This window comes from Oryctolagus cuniculus, chromosome 9 (genome assembly GCF_964237555.1).
Source record: "Oryctolagus cuniculus chromosome 9, mOryCun1.1, whole genome shotgun sequence".
NCBI lineage: Eukaryota > Metazoa > Chordata > Mammalia > Lagomorpha > Leporidae > Oryctolagus > Oryctolagus cuniculus.
Window position 1 is genome coordinate 59110055 of NC_091440.1, and position 8481 is coordinate 59118535.

Here is an 8481-nt window from a genome sequence, read left to right on the forward strand (position 1 = left end):
CTCAGCCTGGATCAGCCCCAGCATTCCCTGGGCACACAGGCAGTAAGTCAACAGCTAAGACTGTTCGCATTCACTCACTCTCTCTGACTCTGCCTTTGTAGTTTTGTGCCATCATGTATTTCAATTCAATGCAAATAAATCTGACAAATATCAGTAGAGAATTAGTAAATTCTGTGTTAGTAAAGATGATATAATCACACATTAAAATGCCACCCTGAGAAACTCTCAGCTCAATAGGATAAACTAATGGGTACACAAAATCTTAAATATGTCATGACACTTGCAATGACAGATATAAGGGTGTATCAGAATTTCATGAATGATGGGATTTGGAAGGCCTGGAGTGGGCAGGTCTGAAGCGAACGAAGGCTAAAGGTATAGGAAAGAGGGGGCCTTGAGGTGGCAGTCCTGGGGAGAGTGGAACCTCCAAAGTTAGAGGCCAATGGGAGGGGACCAAGGCCAGAGGGTGGGTGATGAAGAATTTCTCACCTGTCTCCAGCCTCTGGGTCTGACTGGCTCACAGAACTACCCAAGCTGCACCTGGACTCCTGGGACACCCAGCCTTGCTTCCCGAGTGCTACCATGGTAATGGCGTGTTGTGTGTGTGTGTGTGTGTGTGTGTGTGTGTGTGTGTCTGACCAGGGGGCGGGACTAGAAGTTACTGCCTAAGAGCGGAAGCTGTGTTGACAGAGCAACAGTCACCTACAACAAGGCAGTCTGGCAGCCCTGTGCGTTGCCAGATCTGTACAGGCGGTGCCTCTGTCGCACCTGGGGTCACGGAACCCAAATAGGCAACCAAAAAATATGCATCTCCAAAGGATTCCACCCCAACCAAGCGCATGGTGGGAATTATTTACCCTTCTCCAGAACTCAGAATATTGTTGACAAGACTGCCAGCTTCGTGGTCAGAAGGGACCTGAATTTGTAGCCAGGATACGACAGAATGAGATCAACAACCTCAAGTTCAACTTCCTGAACCCCAGTTACCTTGTCTACTATCTCCACAAAGTCAGCGAATTCAAGGAGAGGAAGGCCCAGGAGCCCTCAGCCACCATTCCCAAGGTTATGCATTAGCAGCAGCATTGCACCTACCAGCAGCTGCCCCAAAATATCCAGGCTCAGGTGATCCAAGAGACCATCATGCCCAAAGAACCCCCTCTTGAGTTTGAGTTCATCACTGACCCTCCTTCCATCTCAGCCTTTGACCTGGAGGTGGTAAAACTCACAGCCCAGTTCGTGGAGGAATGGGCACCAGTTTCTGACCCAGCTGATGCAGAAAGAGCAGGCAACTACCAGATTGACTTTCTCCACCCACAGCACAGCCTCTTTGACTACTTCATGAAGCTTGTGGAACAATATACCAAGCTTTTGAATCCACTCAAAGGCTTATCTACAAAGCTCAAGAAAGGTTGAAAACCCCTGATCAGGTGTGTTACCTGGTGGAATGGGCCAAGTGCCAGGATTGAGAGAGGACGAGGGGGAGGAGGAGCAGGTGGCCTGTGCTCAGATAGACTGGCATGATTTTGTGATGGTGGAAACAGTGGAGTTGAAGCCCAATGAGCAAGGGAACTTCCCTCCCCTCACCAGGCCAGAGGAACAGGATGCCCGAATCCTGATTCAGGAGCGATATGAGAAGTTTGGGGAGAGTGAGGAGGTTGAGTCTGATGAGGAGGATGAGAAACAGAAGGCCGAGGAGCCTCCTTCCCAGCTGAACCAGGACACCCAAGTGCAAGACAAAGATGAAGGTTCAGAGGATGACAAAGAAGGGCAAAAAGTACCCACCCCTCCAGAAACACCCATTCCTCCACCTCTGCCCCCAACTCCAGACCAAGTCATCATCCACAAAGACTATGATCCCAAAGCTCCCAAGCCCCTGCCTCCACCTCTGCTCCAGATGAGTATTTTGCATCGACCATCACAGGGGAGAATATCCCTGCCAGCAAAATGCAGGAACACATGTGCATTGGGCTCCTTGATTGGGGTCACTCCATCCGGGAGAAGCAGAGCAATGATGAGGTATATGCACCAGTTCTGGATACTGAGAGCAGCTTGAAGCAACTGGCTGAGCAGCATACTGACATCTTTGTTGTGGAAGAAAACAGTCATGGGTAAGAAGGTTGATGAGGAGGAGATCCCAAAGCCAGAGGAAAAGGTAACCTGGGACAGCCACTCAGGATGTATGGCCCAGACTCAGCAGGCTGTGCAGACCAACATTATCCTCCAGGAGCAAGCTGAGGCCATCTATAAGGCCAAGAGCCTGGTGCCAGAGAACGACACCAAAGAGAAGACTGGCCACAGCAAGCCCACTGAAATCCTCCAGCAGCCACCGCCTCCATCTTCAGCCACCAACATCCCCAGCTCTGCACCTCTCATCACTTCAGTGCCTTGACCACCCAAGTGCCACCTCCAGGCTGAACTACAGCTGTGTCTGCAGAACCTGTCATGCCCAGCATCCAATGGCATCTGTGGTCCAGCTGCCTCCGGCCTCAGTGATTGCCCCCATGCCACCCATCATCCATGTACCCAGGGTCAATGTGGTGCCCATGCCTCCCTCAGCACCTCCTATCATGGCACCCCAGCCACTGTTTGTGATTGAACCAACAGCCTTTGTGCCTGTCTACCTGTGGCACCTGTCCCAGCTCCAGCCCCAGTGACTCCTATTCACCCTCCACCTCCCATGGAAGATGAGCCTGCCTACAAGAAACTGAAGGCAAAGGACAACCTCATGCCTGAGGAGTTCCTGCACAGGAACAAGGGTCCAGTATCCATCAAAGCCCAACATGCAGGGTAAGATAGAATGGAAGCTGAACGGACAGGTGCTGGTCTTCACCTTGCTTCTCACAGACAGGTCTCTGTCATCAAAGTAAAGATTCATGAAGCTACAGGCATGCCTGCAGGAAAACAGAAACTACAGTGTGAAGGAATCTTCATCAAAGATCTCAACTCGCTGGCTTACTACAACCTGGCCAACGGCGCCATCATCACCTGGCCCTCAAGGAGAGAGACAACAAGAAGAGAGAAACGTGCTGCCAGGTCCCTGCGGTTTTGTGTCCCGGTCCCCCATATTTGCCCTAGACACACAGGAGGCCTCCCTGGGGTAAGCACATGCTTTCACTTTCTATTTGGACATTCAGAATGTCCTACCGAGGTTCATTCCCTGGCCTCCTTTCCACGTTAGTAGCAGTAGCAGGGCTTTTGAAGCCACTGCTTGGAACCCTATTGTGTTAGGGTATGGTATGAAGGCACTTGTTAGTTGGAGCAACCCATTAGGAGCTAAGAGCCCAGAAATGGCCCACAGGATAGGTACATTGAGCCAAGAGGCACTTGGCTGATTGAATATGGTTGTTATGGTCATTGATGATTTTTGTATTTTGCTGTGGTGTAATAAACTTCTTGAAAAAGAAAACTTCATGAAAAATGGAACTAAAAGTTTATTTTGATGTAAATTAAAATCCACATATAGAGAGGTATTTAATCAATACACAATTATTCTTAAGTGCTGAAACTAACCGAAAAGTGATCGCCGTTAAATATAAGAGTGGGAATAAGAGAGGGAAGAGATGTGCAATTCGGGACATGCTCAAGCTGACTTACCACAAACGGTAGAGTTAGAAACATACCAGGGGATTCCAATGCAATCCCATCAAGGTGGCATGTACCAATGCCATCTCACTAGTCCCAGTGATCAATTTCTGTTCACAATTGATCATAATGATAAGACTAAGAGCCAAAGGGATCACATAAACAAGAATAGTGTCTGCAAATACTAGCTGATAGAATCAAAAAGGGAGAGAATGATCCAACATGGAAAGTGAGATACACAGCAGACCCATAGAATGGCAGATGTCCTAAACAACACTCTGGCCTCAGAATCAGCCCTTAAGGCATGGGGATCCAGCTGAAAAGCCCATGAGAGTATTTCAGGCATGGAAAGCCAAGACACTCTGGGGAAAAAAAAAAAAAACTAAATTAAAGATCTCCACAAGTGAGATCCCAGTGGAAAGAACAGGTCATCTAAGAAGGAGGTACCTTTCTCTGAAGGGAGGAGAGAACTTCCATTTTGACCATGGCCTTGTCTAAATATGATCAGAGTCAGTGAACTCAGGGGGCTTCCATAGCCTTGGCAGCTCATGACAAGAGCCTAGGGTGATTACTGAGGCCATAAACAAGAGTGTCAATTTGTTAAGTCAACAACAGGCGTCACTGTGCACTTACTCCTCATGTAGGATCTCTGTCCTTAGTGTGCTGTACATTGAGATCTAATGCTATAACTAGTACTCAAACAGTATTTTTCACTTTATGTTTCTGTGTGGGAGCAAGCTGTTGAAATCTTTACTTAATGTATGCTAAACTGATCTTCTGTATATAAAGAGAATCGAAAATGAATCTTGATGTGAATGGAAGGGGAGAGGGAGTGGGAAAGGGGAGGGTTGCGGGTGGGAGGGGCGTTATGGGGGGGAGCCATTTTAATCCATAAGCTGTACTTTGGAAATTTATATTCATTAAATAAAAGTTTAAAAAATGCATATTATGAAAATACTGTGTATGGATTTCAAAAAAATGTTGTACCAAAATAAATGTCTCTTTTTTCAAATATTTATCTTATTTATTCATGTCAGAATACTAGACAGAAAGAGACAGATAGAATTTTCCATTAACTGGTTCACTCCCCAAATGGCTGCAACAGCTGGGGCTATACCAGGCTGAAGCCAAGAGCCCAGAGCCTCCTCTAAGTCTTCGAAGTGGGTGTAGGATCCCAAGCACCTGGACCATCCTCTGCTTTCCCAAGCACATTAGCAGGGAGCTGGATCAGAAGTGGAGCAGCCAGGACTCAAACTGGTGTCCATATAGGATGCCAGCATTGCAGGAGGTGGCTTTCCCCGCTATGACATAGCGCCAGACTTGAAACTTTCAATTCCATTGATTTCATGAACTTTGTAAAGTGCCTTTGTACAAGGGAAAGAGAAGGAAATGATAAAGTTGGAGACTTCTCAGTATAGAAATCGTGTGCCAGATGTTAAAGAGCAAGCTGATTTTTCCTACAAATAGAAAAGCTAGCCAATTGTGGGGAAGGGTAGTCAAGTTGTTACTGAAGGCACAGTAATAAGGATGAATTTCAGGCACAGGGGATAACCCCATCTAAAACTTCATAGATGACCCCAAGTTTCCATACCCAGCAGCCCTGTGGGAAGTTTCACCAGCACCAGTCTAAGAGGAGGCTCCTAGCTCCCTGCTTAGTGGCAACAGTGACATGCCAGCCCCAGCAGGGGCATTGGCAGCTCCTCTGCACATCAGTCCCTAGTCCTCATCCCAAGGACTGAGCTAATTTTGAGTAACCACTTACTTTTCTCTTTTGCTATATTGACACTTCTAGTATGCTTTTAACTAATTTTCTATGTTGAATTCTCTCTACTTGAAATGCCTCAAATAATTTATGTTCTCCTGGTTGGATATTGACTAACACAAGCTCCTAGCACTGCAATAGCCCCACATAAGAAAAGATGCTATAGATGAAAGGATGAGTGGATGAACAGATACATGATGAATTAATGAGGATGTATTTATTTTAAAATTAAGGCTGAGTTTTGTCAAAGAAGTCATATATTTATAGTGACATCATAGGTGGAAGAACAGATTCTCTGAGGAATACAGAGTTTTCTAATATCCATATGTAAAAATGAGAATGAGCAGAGATTCTTTGTAAGCATGGTAACTACAATAGAGATTTTCTAATAATACGCCATGATCCTCCAACAAATAAGAGTGGAGAAAAATAGTAATCAGTTTGAATGCAGATATTATGAGTTACAGATTACACCCTGTCTTTTTTTCTCTTAAAAAATGAAAGTGCCAATGGAAAGATTTTACATTTTTTGTTATAAGCTTTCTTAATCTGTGTGTTTACTTTGGTTGTATTTTTCATATAGCCTTTGGAGACCAAATCAGAGTTATCTGCAAACAGTTTTCATTTTCAATAAAGCCATAAATTTTAAAATGTACAGAAAATCATGTATTGACTATACAGCATTTGAGGCTATTAGGACTAAAGCAAATAGACTATTCTTTTCTTTTGCTAGGGGACAATTTTGTCGGTATCCTCTAGCAAGCAGAGATCAGACAGGGGAATTAGAGGGACAGTTTGATTTCTTAGGGAGATCAATGAATATGACAGGTTAATAGATGGCACACAGCTGGTGTCAGGTTCAGAAGAAGTGATGACAAGGGACAAAGGAGAAGACAAGATGAGCATTTATAGCACGAGAGTCCAGTTCTGTGTGGAAAATCAGAATGCCCTGGGGAAGATGAGGGCTATGGTTATCTTTCCTGGGATAAGCAGGGCAATCAGAACATCTTAGACATTCAGAGAGCCCCCTAGGAACCCAGCCACTTTCGCCTCAAAGCCACTGGGACTTCTCTGAACAGCACTCTGTGCTATGAAAACGTCAGTCACGGCTTTTGGATTAGGTTTCCTATGTGACACACTCCCCCAGGGAAGACAGGAGCAATTCACACCTGGTCAAAGTCAGAGACAGGGAGACAGTTTTTTCTTGAGTCCATTCCTACCCATGGGACAAGTGCAGCTGAGCAGGGGTGAAAAATGGTCACAGAAATTAAATGCCCCTGCTCTGAACTCAGTATGTACCATTCATTAACCAGGCCTATTATTTTTAGCTATGAAATGAGAATAATAATAATACCTATATCCATTGATCATTAAAAGCTATAAGATAATGATAATTGTGATGGAGATAATGATACTGTTTGAAGTGACAAAGGCAAACATTTGTGGGATATTTATTTTCATATATAATTCTAAGTGCTTTACATACAAGTTATTTAAGGTTTATAACATTTATTAAGTGCCTGTATAAAAACTGGCACATTGAAAATATCTAATAAATGATTGTTACATTTCTGCTGCAGGCTGGTGGAGGTAGTGAGCGTGGTGTATTAAACTGAACATGCCTTCTCAGGTTCATGCTAAGTCATCAGCAGAAACTTTTACCTGAGTACATTATAGGCTAAGCGGAATTTAGACCACCTGCAAGAAAGGAAAACAGCATTTCTCATACTATTTATTCTCACTCATGTATCTAAGTCCTACTATAAATGGAAACTATGTTATTGCAAAAAATAAAGGAAAAAAAAAAGGAAGGGAAGGAGGTGGGTTGAGGTATCGAGGGCGGGGGTGGGGGTGTGGGGAGCAACTCGGACTAGACTAAGTTACTGGAATTAAGACTTATTCTATGCATCTGCTCTCCCACAATATGGCGTTGGGAGAGGAGTAAACAACTTCTACACAGCTGCCTCTCACCAATTTGACTGATGAGCTGATCTTGCTCCTGATTGGAGGAGAGCAGTGTGCTGGGCGTGTGGGTAGCAGAGTTGGGATTGGTGGAAGAGGACTATAGAGGAGGAGAGAGACAACATGCACCAGGAACATCTATCTGAAGGAACACCTGTGCAGCCCCCGAGAGAGCCGGCCGGCAGTGTGCTGCTCCCCCACGGAAGTGGGGAAAGTGGCAGGGGGAACCGCCCTTCCACGGAGGTGGAGGGATCGGCAGCCAACCCAGGAAGAACCAGCAGCAAACCCGGGAAGGGCCGAGCAGACAAAAGAACAGCGCAGGGTCTAGTGTCGTTCCTCCGTGAAGAGGGGGCGCGATAGGGAAGAATCAGTATCTTCTTAGAATTACATCTCTGAAATACATTAAATCTGTTCACTTTATGTTAATAAAAAGAAACAACAAAATTTAAAAGAATTTTAAAAAAATTGAGAGAATTACCAGGAGGATAATTTGTAGCTGGTTAAATGTTGAACTACAGGATTAAAAATACTTCACAATCATTACACCAAGCTATTTATTTAATTTAAAATGCAGAGTTACAGATTCATATTTTATGAGAGAGATCTTCCATATGCTGGTTTACTCCCCAAATGCCTGCCTACCATAATGAGGGCTGGGCCAAGCTAGACAAAGACAGGAGCTGGGAACTCCATCAGGATCTCCCATGTGGATGGCATGGCAGGAACTCAAGTACTTATTTATCATCTGCTGCCTCCTGGGTGCATATTAGCAAGAAATGATCAGAAACAGAGGCAGGGTGGTCAACATTGTGGCACAGCAGTTTAGGCTGCAGTCTGGGACACATGCATCCCATATGAATGCCAGATGGAGTCCCAACTGCTCTACTTTTGATCCACCTCTGTATTAACGTACCTAGGAAAGGGTCACAAGATGGCTAAAGTGCTTGGGTCACTGCCACCCACATGGGAGACCAATATGGGATGGTGTCCAAAGAAGTGGCTTAACCCACTGCGCCACAATGCCCACCCTGGTTTAAGCTCTTCTAAATGTGTACTGAAGAAGGGTGCATTAGAAATGAAAGTGCATAGAGAAATGCTAAGTGATGGAAAAGAAAATGTATAAATAACGTGATGTATCTATCCCTTATATTTAAGATATATTAGAAGTGGTTTGA

The 8481-nt window shown here is 44.9% G+C and overlaps 1 pseudogene; it reads left to right on the plus strand.

The window, feature by feature from the left end:
* The window catches only part of LOC100355542 (splicing factor 3A subunit 1-like), a 33046-nt pseudogene extending 29971 nt beyond the window's left edge, over positions 1-3075 (plus strand).
* Positions 3076-8481: the final 5406 nt, after the last annotated feature.